Source organism: Lipophrys pholis (genome assembly GCF_963383615.2).
Source record: "Lipophrys pholis genome assembly, chromosome: 13".
Lineage (NCBI taxonomy): Eukaryota > Metazoa > Chordata > Actinopteri > Blenniiformes > Blenniidae > Lipophrys > Lipophrys pholis.
Window position 1 is genome coordinate 13,093,879 of NC_137632.1, and position 15,138 is coordinate 13,109,016.

Below are 15,138 nucleotides of genomic sequence, written 5' to 3' on the forward strand. Positions count from 1 at the left end.
CGGTGGGTCCACGAGGAGTTCGCTGGGTTAAACGAGAGAGCTGCAGCATGGAGAGAAAGGTGCCGGCAGAGAATTCAGTGCCTGAGCTATGACGGACCTGTCGAAAAAGTTCATATTTATTCTGAATCTAATTAAAGACTTTATCCCCACTGTCACACCAATCCATTCTCATTTTCTGCTTGCATTATTTCACTAAGAAAATGAGCTATCACTGTTTCTTTAATGAGAACGCGATCCCTCACCGTCTCGTTTAAAACAGTCTGCCTCACAGAGGAGCGTCACAAATTTGCATGACAGTTAAAACTATTGAACTCTGTGTGAAGTGAAAGCTGGCCTGTTGGGTCATAATGGCTCGGCCGTATTCGACACGCACACGACTCGATGTTGCCAGTCAGCTGGTAGCCAAGTGTGTGAAGCATGAGTCAGTCAATGTGGAGCACAAACAAAGCAGCCAATGCCAGCAGATCCTTTGCACGGCAGACATTTTGGCTTGTCACCGCAAGATTAAAAACAAATGCAGTCCATTTAAGTGAGCTTCCTGCTTCCCAGGGTGCGGGGGTCACTGTCATGGCTTACTAAACACTTGATGGAAGTGGAAAATCTGTTTCACCTTTACAAAAAAAAACAAACAAACAAAAAAAAAAAAGGCTTATATTGCAAACACAACTTCACTGCAAATGCTATGCTCCACTGCAGGGCTCTGTGTGTTTGTTTGCTTCTAAGCATTATTGCCCCTTCCTGATAGATGTGTAAAGTGTAAAACCTTTTGCACATAACTGCCAGGGTGCTGTGATTCAGCTCTGCAGACCTGTTTCATTCTAAAGCTAAATCCTGAATGCATACAGTCGCTTTCCTATAAACACCCTGCCATAACACTGATATGGGGGATGAAGGGCTGTTTGTCCATGTGATCAAGAACATTGTTGATGCACTGGGCTCAAAATGGACCAATCCCCTTTCCTGCAATCTAGTAAAAGAATTACTGTCAAACCTGAGAAACGTTTGTTTTAAAAAGAGGTTTACAAAATGTCAGAAGATAAGCAACTTCCCTGAACGAAATCCCTGAAAGCCTCCAAGTAGTTTCTTCTGCTTATAAAATCCACCGAGGGGTCAAACCTGCGATGTGATATTGTATTGTCACTGTCAGACAGAGGGATCATGTTCAGCTTGGTAGCACCACCACCAACCAACACACACATAACTTTAGAAGCAGGGAGGAGTAGAGCAGGGACTATATACACAATGTTTTCATCCAAACTAATGGTTCCAAAAGCGAGTTGCCTCTTTGGCTTCATGATTGATGATGAACCCTCAAGATACATTTTCCCGATGAACTCCCTCAGATAGTCTGGCTTTCATGCTAATAATATTCCGGTAGCATTAAGGTAGCTCCGTTTTACTGCTGCATCACTACGGGCATCGCTCCCATCTGCTGTACAGTTCCATGTGCGTGTTGTTTTGTGAGGCACGCCGACTGAAACAAATCACAAACAGCAGTTTTCTGTTTTGGACTAAAAGCTGCAGTTACTGCAAGTTCACTTTGTAAGTTTTAGACTATGCAAGATCAAGTTTTACTTTGTGCCTTTGCAATGCATAAGGCCACTATTGATTTGTCAAGAAACAAGCCTTCTGAAAGAGACTTTGAATCAAACAAGACAAGCCGACTTCTATGCAGCAGAGAATCCACATGAGCCACACGACACACACTATTCAAAAATGCTAAACTCGGGTAAAATCAACAACTCAGAGTGATACGACAGGATGAGCCATTTGGTAAGGTCCAGGTCTTTTAATCGGGTTGGGTTTAAAGAGCCTAACCTCTGATAAGAGCCGGACGACCCATCACTGTAGGTCTCATAATATCAATGATGGTACAGTTCTTAGTTCTGTGATCGTAGTTCGTTTATATTTCCTCCACCAAAATATCTATGTAGCCCAACTTTGTCAGTGGCAGTGCATCACTGAAGCATCTGAGCAAGCCCATTTGAAATGAACATACATGCCACCCGAACCTGGTAATTATAGATGTAAGAAAAATTCTGGAGCCCCCTGGGAGGAAAATCCCAACAGGAAGTTAATTGACTGTTGTTTTCTGATATCTGACTTCCACTGTCCACTCATGTAATACCAAAATAGATTCAGTAACTGTATTAAAATGCTGGTAATGTTTCCTGCCACCGGGCAGTTTAGAGACTGTGAAACATTTCATCTTAACATAAAACATCAACTTGTTTGCTTCTCTGACTAAAAACAGTTTTTATTCACCTGGAGCCCAAAGTTAAAAAAAATCAACTGTAGTCCATTTAGTTGACCAGTCCCTGACGATGGTCCTGATCTCCAGGGTAAGATGAGTCAATAAATGTGTGGTTTATGAAGCCAGGCGCGGCTGTATTGATTGGGTAAAAACAGCTGTGGGGCCTGCACATGTGACAGGAAGTAATTAAGCATGCATTAGATAGAGTTGCTCATCTCTGCAGGTCCATTAATGCACTCTAAAGATTTTTTTTTCCTCCTGTCCGCTCCAAAATGCACGGTCATGGTTAATGTAAATAGCCGAGGATGACCCCCCTGTCACCGCGGCCTTTTCCTTCTGAGGTAGCATCAGCATTAATGATGAATCATGATGCATGGGAGGCTGGCGTTTTTGTATCATTATGTGACATGCCGCAGCTACCCCATCAACCCAAAGACATCTGCAGCTGAGTCCTATTATGTCCCCCTCTTCTTCATCTCCTTCCTCTTCTTCTAGAGGCCCATGGCAGTGTGAAGAGGATCACCAGCTGTTGTCATCAAGCACTTCACCGTGACACATGTTGTTGACCACGGTTACATCTGTGATGTGCTGCTCTTGTGTTCGACAGCTTAAGTTAAAAAAAAAAAAAAAAAAAAGGAGATGCATTGTGAACACCAAATTCAATGTCATCCTGCACACCCACACAGGCACATACAGGCCGCGCCAAAGTGTTTTCATTACTTTATACGCCCACACATGGATGCAATCAGTCACACGGCACACAAAATGCAAGGCAGAACTTTGTTTCGTCGTATCAGTGCTGAGCCTCTGTCCAAGCGTACGCCTCAAAAAGCAAAGGTTCTCCTCCGTTCACTGCCCTCTCCTCTCCCTCAATCCCAAAGCTCTGTCATGAAATATGTATTCACATTCAATATGTTGGGATCCAAAGTCAACACACTGAACCGGAGGAGCAGCCGGCTTCCCTTGCCAGTGCCCGCAGTTAAACCTGCGTCTTCCACATTCAATTTTCCCATTTCTCATCGTCACAGTGCTCTGTATAATTTATGATTCAAGGGAAAGCTGTGAAGGAGCCGATCATCTCATGTCGCCCTGTCATAAGCCCACATTATTCGGTTGATTCATTATAAAAACAAAACAAAAGGATTCGTTTGGAATTGCAGCCAAAACGTGATCTCTTTCCGAAAAGGATTTTCTTTTAACTGATTGCAAACTGTTCACATAAGACAGATGCTACACATAAAGAAATGTTTCTGAGCTGCATCTTGGCCATGTTTGTGCAGGCGTGATGTAGAAAGTCAGCCGAGCCGTTTCAGAGATTCAGCAGTGCTGGGAGAGGGGAAATAGGGATGATGGCAAAGATTCAGCTGTAGGGCTCATATTACAGGTACGGGAGCCTAAAAGCCCAAACAGACGACAGCGCGTCAAGATAAAATAAAGAAATAAATAAAAAATGTTGAGCCTGCTCTGCAACGCAGCGTCATTCCCATGTGGGGGTGAACGAGACCATCATAAAAACACAAACAATCCGAGAAATAATTGGATTCAGAATGAAACCGAGTGTGAGTGCAGAGGTGGGAGTCACTTTACTTCACATCGCAATGGGAGAACTTTGAACTACAAAACAAAGTCCAAACTTTAGAAGAGCAATTAAACTGCTCTGCAGATTTTTTTTCCACATTTGTAGAAAGGCACACAAAAAAAAAAAAGAGCGAACCAGGAGGCTTTATTAATAATGCCTTACAGGAGTTCCCGATTAATGCGTTTCATCTTTGAAGCAGATGGCTGTCATTAGTGAGACAAAGATGCTAATTTCAGTTACGCCCCAGAACTACAGTCAGCCGTGTGTCCACAGGGCTCCCTACAGAGAGCAGACTGTAATGGACATCCAATATTCAAACAGACCCATGAAAACTCCACATTCTCTTTGAAATGGCTCAGATTTGGGCTCGCAGTGTGCGTTAATCTAGAGACAATTTAAAATGAATCAATACAATCTCAATTCTCGGTGATGCACCGAGTGATTTATGTCCACATCAAAGGGAAAACTTACCCACTGAAGTTCTGTTTGTTTTCTGTCCAGAGGGTGTGGCACACTGATATGATGAATGAGAGAAGTCGATGATAAATGTTCCACTAAACCCATGTGCCTGTATTTGTGCTTGTTAACCCAGAGGTTCCAAAATTGCCTGGCAAAGCTTTCAAATCGAATCCGAAGCGACGGGGCCAGTGATCTCAGTGACTCTTGTGTTTCCTGACGAGGTACATACACTACCTGCTGCTGCTGCTGTTAATCAATCCAAGAGATCGGGGGTTGCAGTTACCATGCTTTAAGTCAAAAGTGCACACAAAGAAATAATATATGGCTCCACTAAGCCATTTTGGCTGGAAGCCTCAGTCGGCTAAGTGGTGTGTGCAAACAGAGAAAGTAAATTACCATAATACCACATTACCGGCTCTGGTAAAAAGCACCAAGGACATAGAATCAGGCAGCAAAAAATATAAATGTAGATGAGCAGAGCCAACAGCTGCTCACAGACATTGTTCATTTTCAATTGTGCAAAAGGTCTGAAGACTTCTGGAGTCCTTGAAAAATGACGGCTTTATCTTTCCGTCAAATCCTGACGTTATTGGTGAATAGTCTGAGAAATATAATCAGGGAATGAACGTTCCACTATATTTTCGATATTATGGACTGATAAAATAACTAGTTTGAATGGAACAAAAAAAGCAATAAATAATTAAATTAAACTTGGGAAAGCACAATAGTTACATATATAGATGTCCATAAACATATACACATTCAACAAATTACAACAAAAAGGGTTCTGCTAAATATAATGTAAATTATAGTAATTACTATTCATGTGTTTTACACATAAACACATGAATAGAATCACATCACGTGTTTGAACAAGGCTGAAAGATGTCAAACAAATCATCCAATCCCGTCATTTATTTCATTATCAACTAATGAGAATAACCACATTTCCATACATTTCATATGATAGTTTGGAACTATAGTGCTATTGCATTCTAAAGGTTTTTGTTTTACATTTACATATACTATATTCTATATATTATCTGTAACATTTCTTTAATTCAGGTTTGGAGGCAGAAGATAAAGGTACATGAATCACGCTGCAAAATATTTACCATTACCGTATTTTGAAGGTTTTCACATGCACATACCAGACAATATTTGAATCCTCCATCGTTCGATACAGCCACCTGATCTGGGTCTTTAAATGCTATATACCACCCTGTATTTCTCAGCTAAGGTGGATTTTATGTGCTACGCCTGAAGACTCCAGCACCTCGGAAGCTCAATAATAACATTTTACATCTCGCTTCACATCACTGTGAGATAGTGAATGCTTCTTAGCGAGAAAAGAGAGTATTTCCCAAAATGTCAGCTATTTCTTTAATATGCACATCTTACACTAAAGCAAATCTTTGAGATTCCAATATGCGACGCCGCCACTATCCTGGATGTGATGGGTTTGACTCCTCAGAGAAAATCTATACTCATCACAGCAGAGTTAAGACAATCTCAGACTTCTCAAAAGTGGGAGGCTCCACAGAACCACTGCCAAGAGGAATACGATGCAGAACACAACAGCCTGCCATTCATCAAATGCCAGTGCTTCAGGTTCAGAGAAATGTGCTTTTATGTCAGCAATGAAAGACAATGCAGCTGCTTTATGCGGCTTAAAGAAAGAGCAACGAATTGATGCGCCAACTGTGTCCTCCAGACCCGAGACCCAGAATTTTAAGCATGTGAGATACAAGCATATTTCCAGATGAAATCATTTCCTGAGCGTTCCCTCTTCTCCTTTAGTTTAAAAAAATAAAATAAAAAACTCCCCTCGCACTCCAGGGCTTTGTGTTGTTTGTCCACTAGGATTGAAACATCCCCTGTACTTGAAAATACATGCTTCTATTTGTTTTAATTTGGCTGTTTGGCAGCACATCTGAGCTCACCCACAGGAACAGCTAAAGTCTTCTTCCACTCGGCACAGATAATTTAACATCCTCTGGAGGAGGGGTGCCTCGGTGTCCTGACATATGGTGCATTATTTAGGGTGTACTCAAGTGATAATTATGAAATGCTGTTGTGTTTATAGTTTACGCTTTATTTTTTCCTTCTTCAAATCTAATCTGGCCTTACTTTAGGAGAGATCGCAATGACAAATTCAGGACAAAGTCATATATTTTGCCCAGAAAGAGAAACTACAGGTGAATCTTCTTCGAAATCTAATTCAGCTAAATTGAATTGAGGATTCAGAAAATGTATTTAGACATATTCATATGCGGTTTATGTGAGGATGGAGAATACATCTGCACAAATCAAGACACAATATGACAAAAACATACATACATACATACAAAGTAAGTGAAATAGTGAAAGAAAAACACACTTTCAGACCTACAGGCAATTTAAGAGTCAGCAATTAACCTGAAATGCATGTTTGTTGAACTGTGGGTGGAAAACAGAGCCGCTCTCAGAAAAACAAAACCCACACAGGAAGAACATCGACGTGGAGCAGCGTTTACTCTCGCTAATGTGGGAGTGATTACCACTTCCCCATCTTGTGTCATTTGGTGTATAAATCAATGAACACAGTCATTAACTTGACCAATGTTTGAATGCCTGCAACAGGCGTGTGTATAGAGTCCTCTTGAATTTGTCCGTACTCTGAATTCATAAAGTCAAGGAAATTTCAGAGCAACTTTAGTGCTAACAATCTCCTTTTTAACTGTGACGATGTGTGAAACAGGAAACTCAACACGTTGAGTCCGGTCAAATATAAACAAAAAAACAACTAAACTAAATCTAATGACACCCATAAAAGATGGAAAACACGTCTCTTTACCGGTTTTAATTGTCATTTTCTGCTGTGAGTGCTGAGCAATTAGAACTTCACTTCTGGGGTTTCTGAAAAAAAAAAAAAACAACTCTGACTGACAGCAAATTAAGACTCCACATCAACTCCTTAAACAATTACTTGACTAATTACATAATTATTCTCAGAATAACTTTGGTTATTTAGCAGTCAGCATTTAACTTCTCTTTTGTTACTACGAGCTGATTGATGATAAAGACAACTTTGATGGATATGCTGTTTGCAAATTTATGGAATTCAACTTTGTTTTTAGTGTCAAACTGTTACTGATGGAAAAAGTAAATACAAATGTTGCTTATTGATCTAAAGAAACCAGTTTGAATATATCTTAATTGTTCTAAAATAGACAGGAAAATAATACATAAAAAAAACGTTGCTCTATGAACCGAGGACAGGTACAATAATACCAGGCCCTGCTTTGCAGAACTCATCAGTAACACCTTTTTTTTTTTTTTTTTTTTATCTATCAAGCTGAAATGGTCAAAGACTCAAACTCCAGCTGTTGGATTTGAACATTCACATTGTTCCATGTACTCTGGTTTTCCTCCCACAATCCAAAAACATGCACTTGAGTCTATTTGATGAGTGTGTTGTTGTCTGTGTTGTTGTCTGCGATTAGCTCCCAACGTGTCTGGGGAGGACCGGGGAGTAGTGGTTAGCACTTTCACTTAATAGCAACTCTTTATTTCAATGGGGGGGGGGGGGGGGTGCTTGGGGGCTTGGGGGCTTGGGGGCTTTTCTGTGTGGAGTCTGCATGCTTTCCCCTTCATGCCTGGGTACCTATCCAGGCTGTACTTTCCCCCCTAAATCTATATGGTTGGGCTCCAGAGACTCTGACTTGGATGAGGTGAGTGTAAAAGATAGATGGGGGTTTACATGGACCAATCAAAACATTGATGGTTATTACACTTAAGTGAAGATAGATAACAACAAGAGGTAAAAAATAATATGCATCTGTGCGCGAAGGAGATATTTTGTTTATACCATAAACTCACAGCAATTTATCTCCCTCTGACAACAGGTTAGCTGTATACAAGATATCAAACTGTATTAAAGTTTTGCATTACACAATAGAATCACTTGCCCACACCCTGTGTAATAAAAGTCTGGGATGTTTTATGCTGCGACTGAGGTTGGAGCAGCATAAACCATCACATCTCTTGCTCTTGTTGCTCTTGACACATCAGGAACCTCGTCTGCCCACGCAGTCACACGCACACGCACCCACACCCACACCCACACAGGAGTGGACACAGGATTTTTTTCTTTTTTCACGTTGCTTGTATACATGATTTTAGTTAACAAAGTCAATAGAATCCTTTTCTCTCCTGCACCTTTTTGAGCAGACCGAGCTACCTACTGCAGTCAAAAGCAAGCTGCTCAGCCGTTGCTGCTGCAGACCTCGCTGTCCTCCCCCACAGCTGTATGTCTGTTTATAGCAAAGACTCTAAGAACAATCCAGGAGTGAAGAACAGCAGTTTATTTTGACATGACAGGCTTATAGACGTTGTTCTCGCCTCTCTTGAATTTGATCTTCACTGCCAACAGGTACAGGGCCGCCCAACCTACTGTGCTGGACCTCGACAATTAGTCAATAATAATCAATGCTCGACACATTTATAGTATCCTAGCCAGACATTTCGTACCAAATAAATCAAAATACAGAAATAATTGTAAATTATTCTAATTCAATCTTGTTTCTAGTATTTGTTACTAAAACTTCATTAGAAAAGCAAAAGCAGATACAGCTGTCATTCAGGACAGAGGATTTTCATGTGTCTTCATTTAGTGGGACTCTTCAGTGCATTACACGACAAAGCTATGTATTTTACAATTGGCTCTGCAGAACAAAACTGAGCAAATTGCTAACATTTCGGCCTTTATAAAACAAAATAGACAAAGAATCCCCCAAATAAGCTCTGATTATACAACTAAGTGCTCCTGATGTCTCTAAAATATCCCTCTGCATTGTCCAGAAATGTGTCAGTATGCAGATAGTAAGTGGTACTGACAATCAGTGATGAATTAAATTGAACTGCAAAGTAATTACAGATGTAGATTCATCATAGTTACTGTCGCTAATCACATCTTGGCACTTTTACTGTAATTCGGTGTCGAGACAGATTATTGCAGCTTCCAGAATATACAAGAGGTGGCGGAAAACATTTAGAAAGAATGAAAGTCTCTGAATCTTACTCCACATCCAGAAGTGACAGTGATATTCTGTGATTAGATTTCCAGTTTTATGAAAAACTTGAAATATACAAACAGGTTCCAACCCGACTGCTGCATGGTGTAAAATATAAATGTAGAACAATAACCATTTCACTTTTTCCAACATTAAAACCAGACTGATGGGTGGTGCATCCATTTTATTACACACTGCATAACTGAAATTCAAAATTAGAGAGTAAGAAAGACTGAAGTGAAGGCGAAAAGAGCTGCTAATGTTTTGGGTGAATTTTTTTTTTATTTTTTTATTTTTTTAAGGTTTCTTCAAGGCCGAACTGCAACAAGACTGCAACACAGAGACCAGTGGCAAACTGAACACTGACACTTGTTTCACCTCCTAAATCTAAAAATAAGTACAGCCAAACCTCAAAAGCACTTTCCCAACACTGCTGAACGGGACAATTTACCCCACTGAGATACGTAAAATAAAATATAAGGTTGCGCTTCTTGTTGTCTCTAATTTGCAGTGTATGCTCATTGTTTGCAGATCAAATGAAACTAAGGCTCTGATGACTGACGTGTCATAAATCACACAGAGGTCCATCGCACAGTTCATACTGCAGGTAGTAAAACTTTCATAAATGTTTACCGCCGTGCAATGTATATGATGGATGGCAGAAAGAGTGCTGACACTGTTAATATCATCTAGCAATGGGAATCTTCTCGTAAAGGGCCAATAATTTTGTACCTCCAACAGTTACATTAAATTATCTCTGCATGGAATAAAACAAAGTAAAGATAGATTTTACTGCGACGACTGAACAACCCTTGACGTTTGGAACTTGCACTGCTCTTAAGTTTGGAAATAAAAAAAACAAAACATTTTATGGGCCGAATGGTGACTGCATTTCTGATGAATACCACTTTATCCATTGCAGATAGCAGTTTCCATCACAGGACCGTTACAGAGAGACAAAGAAAGGCAGATTTAAACCTCCAGGGAAACTTTAGCATTAAACGCATGTATGCATACTTTGTGGGGCTGATGTGGAACAAGCCCCTGTTCGACCAAAACTATAAATGAAAGAAACTTTGTGATGGTTTTGTGACGAACACATATTTCAAATCAAAAAGTCATAGTTCTACCTCACAGTCACAGTGAGAGGCCTCAGTTCTGTGCGGAGTCTGCATGTTGTGTATGTGTGTGTACCTCGGATGTTTAGCTTCCTCTCACAATGCAATGATGTGCATGTTTACTTGTGACTCTAATTTCCCCCTAAGTGTGTGTGAGTGCTGTTATCTGCTTCGCTGCGTAGGCTCTGTGATGGACTGGCGTCCTGTCAACTGTTTACCCTTCTTTCAAGATGGGTAAGAAGCACAATTTTAACTGGTCAGAGATTAGTTTTTCTGAATCAGACGGGAAAAAAAGTCCCTAAAATTTGTTAAAGCACTGCTTCCATCATTGGTGACATGCTCTAATACACCTAATTATCAACTAAGACATTAAAATTCAGTGCTCAATCCATAATTAGTGTTGCCCTTTGAAAAATGATTTTGATAAGTAAGGAAAGCGATTGCTTTCAAGACTGATGACACCCTTTAGCGCGAGAGTCTTTAACTCTCTGGTCATTACAAACACAACAAAATATCCTTTATCTATACTTTGTCCTGAAACATTGCCCTTCTACAAAGCAATTACAGAGGGGAAGGCAAAGCTGCAGGTGCTCGGCTGGAATACAAAAGAAGGCCTTGCTGAGGGGATTCGGGTCTTTGAGAACTTGGGACAGCGAGTGATTAACCTTTATCTTTCAACCGGTCCCTGTCAGACATCATTAGTGCCGGGACACTCAGGGTCGAGGGTAACATGAAACAAGCAGAAACATTACGTACGCACACGCGAACGCTGTCAGTGCCACTTAAAACGTTTATAAATGTGCAGTGACATGCTTACAGTGTCAGAGGACAAAGACAACGTCGACTATTTATGAAATCATAAAGGCAAAGGAATACGGTTTCATTTATTGTTAAATTAAACAGAAAATTCATGAATCATGTATGTTTTCTACGATTTCCAATGTCATGTTTTCCTATGTGTCTTATCTCATTGGTAGTGCCTGGTGTTGTATTTAGTATTTCAGTGAACAGTCACACTCTGTCTCTCAGAGTTATGCTTTTCTTCTCCTGGACGTCCACCTTCTTGGGAGTTCGATTCATGGTGACCTCGAGGAGATTATGTTGTGACTTATGGCATACAATATAACTGCATAACCCCATGGGCAGACAGGGCCATGCTAATGAGGAAGCTGTGGCAGGTGGATGCAGTTTCTCTCCACAACATTATCCCTGGAGATGTGCTCATTATAGGTGAGCCGGGAAAAAAACATGGCTTCCACACAAAGTCTTGGCCAGACAGAAAGAAAGAACGTGTTGCAGCTCTGTATACAATTTGTGCTTCTTGATCTAAATACACCTAAACGCTCTAAAGGTTTCTTGACAGTCAGGATGTACATCCAGTCAAATGAGAGCAGATATGATGGCACACACTGACACCTTTGATTATACTGCATCGATGTTAAGTACATTAAACAATAGTAGCATTTCAAAGCTCACTAAAGAGTACTGTGATTTAAGTGTTTAATCCCACAGAGTGAAGCGCTTCTTTTTATGTCAACGCATTGACTCAATACAGTTGGATCGAGCTCCAAGGAAAGGTTGACATGGTAACACTGCACCAAGTGACATTTCTCTTTAATGAAAATCAATTTCCAATCAAATTGGTGCTGTTTCCTTATTCCATGAAATACCTGAGAGGATAAATAGATTGAAAAGGCACAAAACACGAGGCACCGGGTGTGTTTAGATTAATAGAAATTCAATTTGAGCAAATGAAATCATCAATGCTTAGATGGAAGTAAACATACTTGCATCATTTCCCTCACATTCATCGCTAGTTTTTTATTAAAAAAGATTTTTCCATCTCGGCAGAATTTTGTTCACGATAACGTTATAAAAAAAACCTCAAATTTAATTTGAAACTAAAACAATCACATGTATTAAATTAGAAATGGAAAATTGTTCAATAGTCAATTAAATGAGTTGGGAGTAAAACATTGCACGCCATTCTCAAAGTTTCCTTCCCGTCATCATCATCATCATCATTATCATCATCATCATCATCATCATCATCATAAAACTTGAACTTCATTCAATTCCCTTATTGGCAAATAAGTGAATCATGTAAAGTCAGTTGGCATCATCACCAGATTCACAAACAAAGCTTTTTGCAGTAAAAGGTCATTTTTTTTGTTCCACACAGCAAGTTATTTTCCTAATGGGCCTGACCTCAGAGTTCACATATAGTGAACCGCTGACTCACAGTGGTTTTGCATGCCCACTGCAAGATGACACATTCTGATTATTCATCATTTGGCACAGCGAGAAGGAAAAGAGACAGTAGTTTGTAAAATATTTCTGAATTTCATTACGAGTTAACTTTTTCAATCCCCCACAAAGAGACAATGCCAGCATAACATGCGCCACAGATAAATAATCCAAGGTACTGTAAGCCATGAACTCATTAGGGCCTCTTTTAGCTGTCAAAACAGAATAGAAATACTTTTTTAATCCCAACGGGAAATTCATAAATTAGTTCCATCTCTGACCAAGACATGAAGTCCTGTTACAGAAAACTGAGGATTTGACAAGCGTTCCTGAATAATTCCTGCTTTCCATCAGTGCACAACATCCTGTTGAAAGGCCACTGCCACCTGGGAATAAGATTTCTGTTCAAGGGTATACATGGTTGGCAATGCTTAGGTAGGCGCTCCATATCAAGGTAACGTCCACGGATTGCAAAACATATTCACACACAGCATCTCTATGTTTCACTCAAACAAAAAGTAAAACGGCGTTCTTCAACAAGAGCTTTATTTTCATACTCCAGCTATTTAGTTGCCTACTAACTGCCCAATTCCCGAAACCATTTTTAAGCTGTTAGTTTACTCTCACAAGATAAAACAATTTTGACTTTAATCTGTTTGAATGTATCGAGCACAAGTGCCTCTCCTGAACACAGAGATGCAACAGATATTAAGCTCCTAATCACATGCCTGCTAAGACTTTGAGGTGCTAAGCACTCTTTCCTTAAGTCTTGCAGTATTGAATTATATTGTTTTTATTGTTATTGTTGGTTTTATTATTATCTCTAACAGAGAATTTGGCTTGAGGCTTTCATTAGTCCGTCATTAGAGAATCACTAACTTGAGTGTCAGCGATTATAAAACCCGGCTGCTTCGCGTATGTGGCATCAAAACAAAAGTGACTACGACCGCTGTCTTGTGGTTCCTTTGACTCATCCGATCAGATGGCAGACAGTCTGCCTGAACAGATCTCCTATGACAACACATCCATCCATCTATCCATCCATCCAACCATCCATCGATGTGTAGAATTTCTTTCCTCCTCGGTAGTCTTTTTGCGCTTTACATGATCAGCCACATTGACCCTTTCACACGCGCCCACACACACACACACACACACACACACCCTCCACTGAGATCTCAATACACGTGCAGACAAAGATGAGAATCAGACCGCCAAATTTGAGATTTAGAAACAAACCACTCCATCACCTAAGCCCCGAGGTGTTTCCACTCTGGCATCGGAACAAATGTGAAATACATCCTATTGACGCTTTGGCTTCCTGAGATGTCGAGCTGAGTCACAGCCAGATACAACCACTTTTGTGGATCTTTGCGATGTCCGACTAAATTTTTGACTTCTGAGGTAGAAAAGGTTTTATCTTACACTATTGAACATATTTTATCAATGTTAACATATTAATGTCTGCCTCTGTTGAGAAGAAATAATGAAGTCTGTAGTGTGTTTCATATAAAATCTCTGAACAGCTAAACATTCCTTGGGACACTCACCTTGCATGATTCTTAAAATAACAGGCAATTGATCTGGTCAAAACATACAGACACACCCTAGTGGCACACAGGATCTGATCTCAGAGTTGGACCTGGGTTTTGAATCCTGGTTACTGAAGGAAGGACCTCTGCCATAAAAAAAAACAGCTAAATCTCGATTGCAAGTTGCACTGACTTGCTGTGGAGAAAAAAGGAGTAAATAATTCTTCTTCATACAGTGGGCAGCCTTCAGCAAACTGAAGATACCTTCAAGTTTGACTAACCAGTGACTTAATAGAAGAGCCTCCACAGAATTAGAAAAGGCTTAATCAACAATAAAGATCATTAAAGTTGATCAGTTGTAACTGTGATCCTGTACTTGTATAATTTCATCTGTAGATCTATTAACACTTTTGTCTTATTTATTACTCAAGACATGTAATAGGACATTTCTTTTTCTTTTTTTATATGTTCAAATTAAAGATAAAGATCAAGATGTGATATTGGAAGCAATTCTTCCCGGCTTTTTTTGTCCAAAAGCTTTTAGTAACTCCCCCAAGTGGTCTTAGCTTTTCTTACATAATAATATGCTGAATATGTTAATGTAAAAGTCTTTGATCTGTCAAAGCTGTTTTTCCTCTGCCTCCAGTGAGTGAATGGGCTGGAGGAATGGCTTTTCCAGCACCGCAGGCTGGTCAGGCAATCATGCCCCGCAACTGCTGCAAAGCAATATTCAACCCCCCCCAAAAAAAATCCTGTTTACAAAAAGATATTTTCACTTGGCTAGAGTTCCCTCGAGCTGGAAGTTAAGAAAAAAAAAAAAAGTCACATTTTCATTCACTTTCAGAGTCTTCCATTCAATTTTGCCTGTAGCCACCTTGCTTCAGCTTTCAGTGGC

General features: G+C 40.1%; 1 protein-coding gene across 1 annotated transcript in view; it reads right to left on the bottom strand.

Annotated features, from left to right (window-relative positions):
* b3galt1b (UDP-Gal:betaGlcNAc beta 1,3-galactosyltransferase, polypeptide 1b) overlaps nucleotides 1-15,138 on the bottom strand; it is a 46,419-nt gene that overhangs the window by 21,605 nt on the left and 9,676 nt on the right. The window lies entirely within an intron of this gene.